We start from the raw sequence: 14,762 nt of genomic DNA on the forward strand, positions 1-14,762 counted from the left end.
ATTTTTGGGACTAACCTATTAACCGGAGGCCCAGTGCGAGTTGATGTTTTTTTGCCTATTTCAGTGTTTTACAGAAAAGGAATATCAAACAGAATCCAAACGGAATGAAACCTTCGCGAGGATCGTTTTTGGAACAAACACAATCCAGGAGACTTGGAGTGGACGTCAAGGAAGCAACAAGGCGGCCACGAGGCAGGGAGGCGCGCCCCCACCCTCGTGGGCCCCTCGTAGCTCCACCAACCTACTTCTTTCGCCTATATATATACTCTTATACCCTGAAAACATCGAGGGGAGCCACGAAACCACTTTTCCACCGCCGCAACCTTCTGTACCCGTGAGATCCCATCTTGGGGCCTTTTCCGGTGCTCCGCCGGAGGGGGAATCGATCACGGAGGGCTTCTACATCAACACCATAGCCTCTCCGATGATGTGTGAGTAGTTTACCATAGACCTTTGGGTCCATAGTTATTAGCTAGATGGCTTCTTCTCTCTTTTTGAATCTCAATACCAAGTTCTCCTCAATCTTCTTGGAGATCTATTCGATGTAATACTTTTTGCGGTGTGTTTGCCGAGATCCGATGAATTGTGGGTTTATGATCAAGATTATCTATGAACAATATTTTATTCTTCTCTGAATTCTTATATGCATGGTTTGATATCTTTGCAAGTCTCTTCGAATTATCAGTTTAGTTTGGCCTACTAGATTGATCTTTCTTGCAATGGGAGAAGTGCTTAGCTTTGGGTTCAATCTTGCGGTGTCCTTTCCCAGTGACAGCAAGGGTAGCAAGGCATGTATTGTATTGTTGCCATCGAGGATAAAAAGATGGGGTTTATATCACATTGCTTGAGTTGATCCCTCTTTCTCCTTTGTTTTCCTTCACATTTTATTTTTTCCTTCCCCTTTTTCTATTTCTTTCATTTTCATTTACTTTTCTATATGTTTTTCATTTTATTTTCCTTTCATTAGCAGTAGCGCTTTCTGCGTGAAACACGCTGCTACAACAACCTTAGTAGCAGCGTGCTTTGCTTAAGCTCGCTACTAATAATGGTAGCCTGGCAAGAACAGAAGGGGAATTGTAGTTGTAGCGCCTCTTCCCAGAGACGCGCTACTACTATAAACTTAGCTGCAACGCGTTTCTTTGCCACACGCTAGTGGTAAGTAGTAGTAGTGCTTGTTTTTGTCCCGCGCTACTGGTAAGATTCTGTGTATAAGGTTTTCCCTAGTAGTGCGAGCGAGGGTTCACGACGTGTAGTATGCACTCAAACATAATTAGGCTTGGAATGGGTCGACCTACTATACGGTAACTCGAAGCAAAGAAGAAGAATATATCCACCCTGGTAACCTTTTTCGTCGTTGGTTGAAATGATGGACGTCCACACGGGCCCACGAATATATATAGGCTTGCCGCCCATAACCAAGCGAGTGAGAGTGTGTCCAAAGACAACCATTATTGCATGCGTGTGTCCCAATCATATTGATGGAGTGCATGCATATGTGTTGAATACCCGACCCAATGCACAACATTGATGTGGTGCATGCGTTGAAAATCGTAGAGGTCCCCACACAGAGCAAGAGGTCGTTCATGACGTGTCGTGTGCTCCCGCCCTTCGATCCAGCGGGATGGATTCATGTGCACAGATGCGCTATTATATATATGTGATCTCACATCATGATCTATATCAAGACAAAACAAAAAATTAATCCCCTCCTAAGTCAAATTAGTTAACCTCTCTCACGCTGTCGGTGAAAGTGATGGACCAAGCTGGTCACCCCCCTCGACACGTACTATAGATACACCTAGTAACACATCCCTAAAAGAATTAATCATCCTTGTTCGTCAAATGCGTACCTCTCTCTCGCTGGGTCAAAGTGATGGACAACGAACTCGCGGGCCCAACATAGAAGCGAAGCGTACCTCGCACGCGAGTGATCATCCTATATAGGACTACGTTCCACCGTCTGCATGTGTCGGATCACGGGTTCCGGCAAAACCCTCAAGGTTCGAACACTGGGGTGCGCGCGGGATTTCCTCCCTACCGATCTACGCCCTAGCTTGCTAAGATCTCGCGGACGAACTCGACGAACTCGCAACACAAAGACACAAAATTTATACTGGTTCGGGCCACCGTTGTGGTGTAATACCCTACTCCAGTGTGGTGGTGGTGGATTGCCTCTTGGGCTGATGCTGAACAGTACAAGGGGAAGAACAACCTCCTGAGGTTGAGGTGTTCTTGTGCTCTACGAACTAGTGGGTGCAAGGATGGAGTGGATCCAGTCTAAGATGATCTCGGTGAGCTATCCGATCTCCCTCTACTGTGACTAGCTCTACTTATATAGGCCCTGGTCCTCTTCCCAAATATTGAGCGGGAAGGGAGCCAACAACGGCCAATTCGAAAGGGGACAACTAGTACAGCTTATCCTAACAAAAGCGGTCTTTGCCTGCAAAAGGCCCTGACGGTGATGCCGTCTTGGGCTCCATGGTGACCTCCGTCCTGCTGTCCTGCTGGTCTTGGTCTCGTTGCACTGATAGGGAAACCTTTGCCTGATGCCTCGGTACTCCGCGCCTACGCTTTCCTCCTTAGCACCAAAGAGGAAACAAGGATGCCGCGCGCGCTGGCGCCCGCCTGATCTTGATCGTCACAGCTCACGTCACGAGAGCCTCGCATGGTTTGCCCTGCCTTGATATCTCCGCTCCTCGTGAGGCCGTCTGGTCAGGCCGCTCCTAAGGAGGTTTTACGTCGTCCGCCTCGCGAGGCTTGGCCCCTCGCGAGGGTCTTGAATGTCTCGCTGATGAAGATGGGCCGTACAGGCCTGCTAGCATAGCCACGCCGTGGGCCGCAGGCAGGCTAGTCTGGGGACCCCCGTTCCCACAACGCCGACATCATGCATGTGGCCCAAAGAGCTGTTTGTGTGATGTTTGAATACGCAATGCACAATTTTGATGTGGCACCACGTATATAGGAAATCAAAAAGTCCTCACAGAGAGCGCGAGGTTCATGACGCGTGGCATGTGCTATATGTATGCCCCCATTCGACACGCGGTATATATGTACTGCTACTGTATAGCACAAACCAAAAAAGAATCATTCCTTGCTGATCAAATTAACCTCTCTCTCATTGGGTCAAAGTGATGGAGGGCAACCTCGCATGCCCATGGATGGAAGCGCCACACGCGAGTGAGTTCCAATATATAGGGCAACCACCGCCTGCATGGTATTGCCTGATGTTTGAATACCAATATAATGTGCAACTTTGATGTGGAACCTGCCTCGGGAACCGAAAAGTCCCCACATGGAGCGAGGTTATGACACGCATATATATATATATAGTATTCATGTTGCCCCCTCTTTGACATGTACATACTCCTATACCGTGCATATACGTAACACAAACCAAAAAAGAACCATCCTTGTTGGTCAAATTAGCCTCTCTCTTGTTGTACGTTCAATTGGTCGATGACGACCTCGTGGGCCCACAGAGAGAGGCACACGCGAGTGATGTCATAGGACAAAACCACCGTGTGCATGCGCTCGTGTGTTATGTGATGTTTGAATACCCAATGCACAACTTTGACGTGGCACATGCTTCGCAAACCAGAAATGCACTACACCACGATGCGTGTAGCCCCCTCATTTCAAGCCGTTGGGAGTGTGTATGCACGTGCTTGAACTTTGATATGGAATCCCACCATGATCCACACCACACACATGCCAAGATGAATCCACCTTTTGGTCAAATTAATGCCTCTTGTTGTCGGTGGAAACTAAAAACCTTTGCGGGCTAACGAATGGGCACGTCGTTGATAACCGCACGATGGAGAGTGTCCGAGAGGACCACCAATGCATGCATGTGGCCCGAACATTATGTATGAAAGGGCTGTGTAATGCTTTAAATAACCAATTCACGACTTTGATGTGGCATATATGACTTACAAAATGATCAATAATCCCACATGGAGGTTCACGACTCGTAGTGTACTGCCGGACCCCTCCCCCCCTCACACACAGATAGACACACACATCCCGCACCACCACAACCACTCTGAGGCATGTCAAAAATTTTCTACAGTGAACATGTGGCGAAAGGCGGAGTGTGCGTGTTAATTTAAAAAAAAACAGACATCATTCGACCGTGTTTATACATTGATTGATTTCCTAGGTATTTAATATGCAAAAATCAAATTTGAGCTACATGTGCACCAAAATGGGTTGCAAAATCATATGTGTCCCTGGGTGCATGTTTCCCTGTGCAAGAGATTTCAAAATATTGAGAATATATATTTTCAAAATTCAGTAAATCCAAAACTTAGTTGAAATTCATGAAACTTATTGTGGTGTCATATATATACGGACACCAGTAGACTGTGATATTGTATTTTTTCGTCAACAAGACCCGTTTTGATATAATATTCTTACAAATGGGAGATTATTAAAAACTGGCAACCAATATCTCATACGGATTATTTATTCGTACCGTGTGCGTTAGACCGTGCCATGCTTCAGTTAAGCAGTAAAGCGGCAGAAAATAAACCAAAAAATATACGTGCTGCCACACGCCCTGTGTGCCATGCGAGCAGGCGTGAGTTGATGAGACGCATGTGAGCAGTCCGCCGTGCATGCATACCGGGAGGCGTGCATGCATGTGTGCGTATTGACGGGAGGCGTGCGAGTAGCTGTGTGAACTGATGGTAGGAATGATAGAAGTCTGCCGCGCCGGCTCACCGGGAGGCGAGACAGCTTTTGACCGCAGCCTGCCTCGCTCCCACTGGTCCGTATTAATTGCGCGCCCGAGCCGCCAGCCATAATAGGTGGCCGCACCCCCGGTCCACAATGGTCACCAACGTATGGACTCTGGAGTGTATGAGGATGCCGCCGAAGTGCACCATCGGAGGGAGTGGCGACGCCGGGGCTGGTGAAGCACCCGCGCAATGCATGAAGCTGGGCACAGAGATTGTCGTCGCCACCGACGAGGTCTCGCGCGGGCAGCAACATGACCTTGAATTCGTCGGCGCTGTCGTGCCCCCCCCAGCCGGAGCCGGAGGTCAACAACAACTCCGGCAACGGCTGCGACTCCGACGAAAACCGGTTAGTCCTCTATATACCCATTTGTGCGGCAAACATATCATGTGTGTTCTCTGGTTAATCCCCCCCGCCCCTCTATATTTTTTCTGGAATACGAATCCTATGGTTATGTTCTCTCAGTCCATGAAATCAGAGTAATTAAGATCCGTTAGATGCACATAGTGTATTGATTGTTTGAATGTTATCCATATAGAGTTAGTGATTAATTGTTTGTTCTGTACAAATGATTTTTCCTAATAATCTGACTAGGGTTAGCTTGCGTGCTAATAATTCGTGGCCAGATCTTGAGAATTAATTTTGAATGTCCTACATATATGTTTGTGCCTTTTTTCTTACTGATCTTGAGAATTGATTTTGAATGTCCTACATGGTATGCCATTTTTTCTTTCAGATTGGTATGTACACAGATGAGGCTCCGGCCAGCTGCGCCCCCGGATGTAGATCTTGGACCCGGCTATGCGGCCAGAAGCAGCCCCCCTGGACCTGAGGAACTAGTAGAATCTCTGGCGGACCGCATCAGCGATCTCCCGGACGACATCCTTGGGGACATCATCTCCCTTCTTCCCACCAAGGATGGCTGCCGCACACAAGTCCTCGCATCTTGGTGGCACCCTCTGTGGTGCACCGCGCCTCTTAATCTTGACTGTCGTCAGCTATCTGTCAATGATTATTCTGAACTCCCCGGAGCCATCATCTCCTCCCACAAGGGCTCCGTTCAACGCATCTGCATCCCGGCATGCTACCTGCTGGACATACCCTGCATGGTGGCCGCCTGGCTGACATCCCGTCAATTCTATAAACTACAGCAACTTGAGGTCTACCATGACTATGTATGTAACATACCACGAACCGATGTATCTGTGCCCTCACCACCAATGTCCATCTCGTGGTTTTCCTCCTCTCTCCACACCGCCACCTTCGCCCGATGCCATCTAGCAGACAATATGGTACAAATGCTTCGACTCCCACTGCTAAAAAAACTTGTGCTTGTGGTGGTTGATCTGTTGGAGGCCGCAGTTCACAACATCATCCACTCCAGCTGCCCTGCCCTGGAGCGCTTTCTACTTGTTTTTGGAATGGAAATTCGTATCCATTGTCTCAAAATAAAGTCGCCCCACCTTGTAAGCATGGGAATTTGTTTTTTGGGCATGATCTCATCATCAAAGACGCCCCTTCACTTCAAAGGTTTCTCCTTGATTCTGTTATAGTACCTTCGCAAATATTTGTAGTCTCTGCGCCTAAACTGGAGACCTTGGGTGCAATTCGTGATCCTTTTAGATGGTTCAAGATGGTGTTTGGCTCCACACCTACTGAGGTACCGTATATTATTCACGTAAACTTTTGTAATCTGCTTTTTTCATTTGTGCGCATAAGTTAAGTATCATCTTGGAGTATACTTTTGGTACTAATATTATGTTCTATGCTCAATGAAGAGATTGTCCATCATATCAGTGGTGGTGGATTCTGTCAAGACCTTACATATCAGTATGTGGTGTTCTGATCTGAACATGATTATTGGCTTGCTGCAATGCTTTCCATGTCTGGAGAATTTGTATATAAAGGTGATGATTTCACGCACATTGAAAGCCCATATATAATGTACTATAATTAATCGTTCAGCTATCACTCTTTCAGCATAATCTTTTTTAGACATTAACTGTTTCAATCTTCATCTCTATTTAGGCACTAACACATGGACGAGAAGGTATAACTAATCGATGGTTCAAGAAGCACCAGGATTTTCTCAGATCTCATGACATTCGTTTGAAGATAGTAACGCTGGAAGGATATGCATCCAACAATGCAAACACTAGCTTTGTCACATTCTTTATGTTGACTGCGAGGGCACTATTGTCCGTGAGGATTAAGTTTTTCGACAACAAATTTCTTATGGCTACAAGTGTTGAGCAGCACAAAAAGAAGTTTTAGGTGGACCTAAGGGCTTCTGATCGTGCTCGGCTTCTATTTACAATAGCTTGTCATCATGGACCAGTAGAATTTCTGGGCCGGGATCTTGATTTTATGGATAAGGCCGATCCATTTGATTGTGACTGCCGAAAACTTTGGTTGAGTTAGATGTCATTGTCCTTATCAATCTGGATTTTGTCTAAACCTGATGAGCAATTAATCCTCGTTCTTCTGTATTGTTTGTTAGCTGGATTTAGATATTGTTGCCCTTTTCAACTCGGCTTCAACCCATATTTTCTTTCATACTGGGCCAATGGCCTGCCATTTCTTTAATTAAGACATAAATATTATAAGCATTCACAACATAGGGAAAGAACATCACTCTCGTGAGATCCTTGAGATCTTTGTTCATTGCAGAACTGCAAGTTCTTAGCACCCACCAGCACCCACAAACTTATTTTCAGCTTGCACACATTCTTAATAAGAAAAGCTGCATGGTAGTGACAAATTTGAATTTATCATTTGGGACCCACGAGGAAAAAGCCTATCCAGGGCAGTGCCGACTCGATAGTAAACATTGAGAAACCTGGTTTCAAAATTACTGTAAATCCAAAACTCGCCTCAAAATCATGAAACTTGGCATGGTGTTATGTCATAACACCAACATGTTGTGGTAAAAAATTAGTCCAATTTGGGACAAGTTTTGGTACAAATTTCTTACAAACTGGAGCTTCTCTCAAAAAGGCTCATGGTTCCGAGAGGGACCTTGTCACCTATGTGTGCAGAATGACATACGTTGTCTCTTCCCGTCTTGATTTATTTTACAGAGGCAACATGCAACTATGGTAGCGTCGCCCTAAAAATATGAAATTATTCACGGTTTGTTTTGCCTTTTTATACATTATTTGAGTTTCCTAGGCATTTTGGAACGTACTTTGGTGTGTGCAAAGGTCATGTGTGTACTAGCCACATATGTAATTGGATGTTCAATCTGTTTATGGAATCAAGTCCTTATAAGTTATAAGTACATATGTTGTTGTTCTGTGCGCAATGACATCTCACACGGACCATACTGAGGAACCCGTCGGTGATGATTTCATCAATCGCTGACAATTGTATACCACCATACATTTGCCCACAACACACTTATTAGCAGCAATCGCCTGTGTTATTATCAGTCTTCGCACACATTTCTGATTACAGACCTGTTTGCCGCCTATCACACACATGTTGTTATATTGAACTGTTTCTGTTCTCTTGGCTCAAAGCAAACAGTTCATCCGAGTGAATGGCATGCCGTATATCACATACACCTTGATATGGCTAACCGTTTCTTTTGTGTTGCCTAATCACAAACAGTTCATCCGAGTGAACTGTATGCTGTATACCGCACACACCTTCATCTAGCTGCCCGTTTATTTTGTTCCTCCTCATCGCAAATAGTTAATTAGACTGAACCATATGCCCTGCATCGCACACACAACTAAAATCTGAACCATGTTTGATGCATCCACCATCGCAAATGTTTGCACCTTTTTTGACGGGTTTTTTACACCACCGTTTGCGATTATTGCATCGCACACAGTTTCATCGAAGGGTCTTTGACCGTAGTGTTGCGTTAGCAGCATCCTGCAGTAGTGCACCCCACCCCTTTCTTCCCTTTTTGAACCAAGTAGTACTAGATTCGACTGCATGAAGTAGTTTTACCTCTTAATAGTAAAAATTTAGGTGGCTTTCGAACAGCCGATCGATCCTATCTACTAGGGGGCTTGAGAAATAGTAAAAGATACAAATGCAGCGACGTGAGGACCTGGCGTAGTAGAGCAAGGCCGGTTTCAAAGGAAGTTATACCTGAGGGTCGCCGGGATGTTGCTAGGTGGGCGGCGAGAGGCCGAATCTTCCCACACTACGGCAGCAAGGAAGAAGGGGTCGGAGGCCCTCCCTAGCCGGTGCTGCGTGGGAGAGAACGACAAGGCATGCTGACCGAGACACGCCGACAGTGGGTAAGAGCCATCGCCGAGGACGACCGCGTGAACATTGCACCTTCTCACCTTCCCTGACGGAGGGGATCCGGCCGGATTTGTGACCAGTGGTGAGCAGAGAGAGAGAGAGTGTGACCACCGCTATCGTGTTTAGATCTGGAGAGGACGAGAGAGTGTGACGAGAGCAACACTAGCAAGCAAGCACAGAGGCTTCTACCTATATAGTGGAGTAGTTTTCTTTTATCTACCGGAGCCGACTTGACCTCGTCAATGACTGTGGAGAAGTCTTCATGCACGTGCGCCGGAGGCGCAGTTGTCGTCATTTTGATCTGAAGCATCGGATTAACATATAACATGAAAACATGCCACATGACAAGAAACCATAACCTCACTGCCCCAAGGAGACAACATGAATCTTGACAGACAAACTAGACGAGGATCAAAGCTCAAATTAAAGACAAACTCATAGAAAAGGGGTCAATCAATAGATGTCCTAATTAACATAGCCGGCTTGACCTAGATGGCAGCCGAGTAGTCTTCGTGCATGTGCCCCCAATGACCAGCTGTCGGTGTCAAAACCGGCGGATCTCGGGTAGGGGGTCCCGAACTGTGCGTCTAAGGCGGATGGTAACAGGAGGCGGGTGACACAATGTTTACCCAGGTTCGGGCCCTCTCGATGGAGGTAATACCCTAGTTCCTGCTTGATTGATCTTGATGACATGAGTATTACAAGAGTTGATCTACCACGAGATCGTAGAGGCTAAACCCTAGAAGCTAGCCTATGGTATGATTGTTGTTGTCCTACGGACTAAAACCCTCTGGTTTATATAGGCACCGGAGGGGGCTAGGGTTACACAGAGTCAGTTACAAGGGAGGAGATCTACATATCCGTATTGCCAAGCTTGCCTTCCACGCCAAGGAGAGTCCCATCTGGACATGGGGCGAAGTCTTCAATCTTGTATCTTCATAGTCCAACAGTCCGGCCAAAGGATATAGTCCGGCTGTCCGAGGACCCCCTAATCCAGGACTCCCTCCCCTGAACCAGGCTTCAATGACGATGAGTCCGGCGCGCATATTGTCTTCGGCATTGCAAGGCGGGTTCCTCCTCCGAATACTCCATAGAAGATTTTGAACACAAGGATAGTGTCCGGCTCTGCAAAACAAATTCCACATACCACCGTAGAGAGAATAATATTTCCACAAATCTAATCTGCTGACGTATTTTGCAGCATGACATCACACCACGGCCCGGTCATTATTTGAACCGTTTTTCACAACCAGCCACTGCACATATTGCGAGGCGGTTTCCTTGGCACGTCTTGTCAAAGCAGAGATCGTGTCCCCTTATCACGGGATTCTCATCAATACGGGTGTGGGTAACCCAACCGCGCCATCAATTACGGCGCTTGGGGAATAAGCAATTTTACCAGGTAGGTGGGGAGGCGTATAGCTTCTTCCGCCCTTATAAAGGGACAAGGATTCACCCTTTTCACCCACGCCTTCTTCCTCCTTGCTCATCCATTCTTGCGCACTCGAGCTCCAGCGCCCAAGTTCGCATTTTTCTCCTCGAACCACTCCAAGCATGTCCAGAGCGGGAGGCAAGTGGATGGTCTTCTCCGTTATGGAGGAGAACATCACAAAGCTGCGGGGAGCCGGATACCTGGCCGCGGATATCACGCACCGGCTGCCAGATGCGGGGCAGATCATCCCTACTCCTGAACCCCATGAGAGGGTGGTTTTCCTTACCCACTTCGTCCGCGGACTGGGATTTCCCCTCCACCCGTTTGTCCGTGGGCTCATGTTCTACTACGGGCTGGACTTTCACGACCTAGCCCCAAATTTCATCCTCAACATCTCGGCGTTTATCGTCGTGTGCGAAGCCTTCCTCCGCATCAAGCCACACTTCGGCCTGTGGCTGAAGACCTTCAATGTTAAACCGAAGGAGGTGGTTGGCCAGCAAGCGTTGTGCGGAGGCGCCATGGTGGGCAAAATGCCCAACGTCACCTGGCTCAAAGGCTCCTATGTGGAGACCATAAAGGGGTGGCAATCGGGGTGGTTCTACATCACCGAGCCGTGCGACACCAACTGGGTGGCGGCCCCCGAATTTCGTTCCAGAATCCCCATGCGGCTCACCTCCTGGAAAGAGAAGGGCCTGTCCTGGCGTTCCCCGGTAGAGCTGACCGGACTCCAGACATGCATCAAAAACATGATGAGCAAGAAAATCAAGCTCGTCAACGTGGCCCAAGTCATGCACTTCTGCTGGATCCTCCCGTGTCAAAGACGGGCATTCACCTTGTGGGAGTTCGACCTGGCCGAGCACCAGACGCTGCGAGAGCTCTTTGACACGACACACAAGGACGTCTGGAAGGTGCTATTCAAGGGCGCCGAGGTACCTCCTCCCCTTACCGATGTAACGCCCACGATGCGGCTACATCTCCCACGTGTCGAGGCATGACTTAGAGGCATAACCGCATTGTGGTTTTGTCGCAAGAAGGGCCATCTTCACACAATCCCATGTAATGAACAAGAATGGGATAACGAGAGTTGGCTTACAATCGCCACTTCACACAATACATAAATAAATTCATACATCATCCAAAATCCACACATAGACCGACTACGGTCAAATCCAAATGAAAATAAGATAACCCCAATTGCTAGATCCCCGATCGTCCCAACTGGGCTCCACTACTGATCAACAGGAAACGAAACATAGTAACGACCACGTTCCTCGTTGAACTCCCACTTGAGCTCGGTTGCGTCATCTGCACTGGTATCGTCGGCACCTGCAACTGTTTTGGTAGAATCTGTGAGTCACGAGGACTCAGCAATCTCACACCCGCGAGATCAAGACTATTTAAGCTAATAGGAAAGGATGGTGTAAAGAGGTGGAGCTGCAGCAGGCACTAAGCATATATGGTGGCTAACATACGCAAAAGAGAGCGAGAAGAGAAGTAACGCAACGGTCGCGAAGCTAGAAGTGATCAAGAAGTGATCCTGAAACTACTTACGTTCATGCATAACTCAAACCGTGTTCACTTCCCGGACTCCGCCGAGAAGAGACCATCACGGCTACACACACGGTTGATGTATTTTAATTAAGTTAAGTGACAAGTTCTCAACAACCGGACATTAACAAATTCCCATCTGCCTCATAACCGCGGGCACGGCTTTCGAAAGATAATACCCTGCAAGGATGTCCCAACTTAGCCCATTATAAGCTCTCACGGTCAACGAAGGATAAACCTTCTCCCAGGAAGACCCGATCAGTCTCGGAATCCCGGTTTACAAGACATTTCGACAATGGTAAAACAAGACCAGCAAAGCCGCCCGAATGTGCCGACAAATCCCGATAGGAGCTGCACATATCTCGTTCTCAGGGCACACCGGATGAGCAGTCCGTACAACTAAAACCAGGCCTCAAGTTTCCCCGAGGTGGCGCTGCAAAGGGCTCTAGTTTGGACCAGCACTCAGAGGAACACTGGCCCAGGGGTTTAAATAAAGATGACCCTCGGGCTCGCGAAAACCCAAGGGAAAAGGCTTAGGTGGCAAATGGTAAAACCAAGGTTGGGCCTTGCTGGAGGAGTTTTATTCAAGGCGAACTATCAAGGAGGTCCCATAAATCACCCAACCATGTAAGGAACGCAAACTCAAGGAACATAATACCGGTATGACGGAAACTAGGGCGGCAAGAGTGGAACAAAACACCAGGCATAAGGCCGAGCCTTCCACCCTTTACCAAATATATAGATGCATTAATTAAATAAGAGATATTGTGATATTCCAAAATATCCATGTTCCAACATGGAACCAACTTCAACTTCACCTGCAACTAGCAATGCTATAAGAAGGGCTGAGCAAAAGCGGTAACTTAGCCAAACAACGGTTTGCTAGGTAAAGATGGTTAGAGGCTTGACATGGAAATATGGGAGGCATGATATAGCAAGTGGTAGGTAGCGCAGCATAGCAAAAGAACGAACAACTAGCAAAGCAAAGATAGAAGTGATTTCGAGGCTATGGTCATCTTGCCTGCGAGGTTCTCAGAGTTGTCGAAAACTTGATCCTCGTAAGCGTACTCAACAGGTTCCTCATTCACGAACTCGTCTTCCGGCTCTACCCACAGCAAGAACACAAGCAATGGAACCACAATCAATCACGGTAAATGCACAAACAACATGATGCAAAACATGCATGATATGCGAGATATGATATGCGATGCATATGCGAGCTCCGGAAGAAAAAGAATGAACAATGAAGTAACTTGGCAAACCAAGTATGCCACTGGAAAGATGAGATGATTTCGGTCGAAATCGATATAAAGATCACCGGAAACGGATGCACGGTTTGCAAATGGCAAGCAAAACAAGAACGACACGATTCTGCGATTAACAGCATGATAGCACTTAGAATACAACAAGTAACTATGCTACAACACCACAACATAGCAACAAAGCATATGGCAGTAATCTACAAGAGATGCTTGACAAAATATCAACACTGATCTATGGCTAGATCACACCACAACAGGTTCAAACAAGCATGGCAAAAGTGCAAAAGATAACAGGTTCACAGACTTAGTGAAATTACTGGACATGGCATAAACAACATCAGGTAGCAATGTTCAGAGCAAGCAAAGCACATTCTACAGTAACTTAACATAGCAAAACAAGGCATGGGATGAATCTACTAAATGCATATGACAAAAATCCCTTAATGACTATAAGCCAAAAAGGATCAGCAGATATGATGGCAACCATCTAAACATAGCAAGTTCCGTTAACAAGTTTCAGACTTAGCAGAAAACAGAGAATGACAGAAACAACATTATGAAGGCATCTTGGTGAGCTTGATGCACTTTTCACAAAGCAATGAATGACAAAAAAGCATACCTACAGCAAGATGGCATGTTGATGAAGCTATCCATGGCAAGAGCAAATACATAGCATGTATGGATCAAATACAACAACCTTGGCAAAATTGAATATCATGTAAACAATCTGCAAGGAACATTTTATAGCAAAAGTAGAGCAAGATTAAGACATGCTATGGCACTCCATAATTGCAAACAGGGGCGTAGATGGAGAGATCACAACTATATCTACAAAACATCCTTACTGAACATCACCAAAAGGAGCATGGATCTCTCTGTAGACACATGGATACATGGCAACAAAATAATAGCAGAAACAGACAGTGAAATTACGAAGTCCCTGAAAACAGAAACATCACGAAGCCTAGTTTGCATGCTTGTGATAGTCACCACATAGATCACAAAAATACATGGCATACACCTATGTAAAGATAGCATGGCATAGATCAAAACACCTGTAGAGCTCATGCCCATAAGATGCACACATCAAATGCAACAAAAATAACAAATCCTCAAGTTCTGATAAGTAATAGCAGTTAACAGCATATAGCACTCTTGCACCAGAGATTTGGGCTTCAAGATGGACTCAAATGAACATGGCATAATGGAACAAAATGAAGAGCACCTCAAGGCGAACATTTAGATATATCATACACGCAAAACGGAGCGGTATGCACGGAGATATGATGCGATGAACATGAGCATATAATGTAAAATATACGAGACTTGGAGGATTTCGGGGGAGGGAAAGAAGTCAACCTCCGGTTCCAGATCGGATCAGGCCGGCTCGAGGCTAGGCGGCTCGCCGGAGAAGAGGGACGGCGCGGTGGCCGGCGAAGAGGACGGGGAAGGCCGGGGACGGGACGGCGCCCGGCGGGAGGAGGCGGCGCTCGGCGAGAGGAGGCGGCGACCGGCACGGT

The sequence above is a fragment of the Triticum aestivum genome, chromosome 7D (assembly GCF_018294505.1).
Source record: "Triticum aestivum cultivar Chinese Spring chromosome 7D, IWGSC CS RefSeq v2.1, whole genome shotgun sequence".
In the NCBI taxonomy this organism is placed as follows: Eukaryota; Viridiplantae; Streptophyta; class Magnoliopsida; order Poales; family Poaceae; genus Triticum; species Triticum aestivum.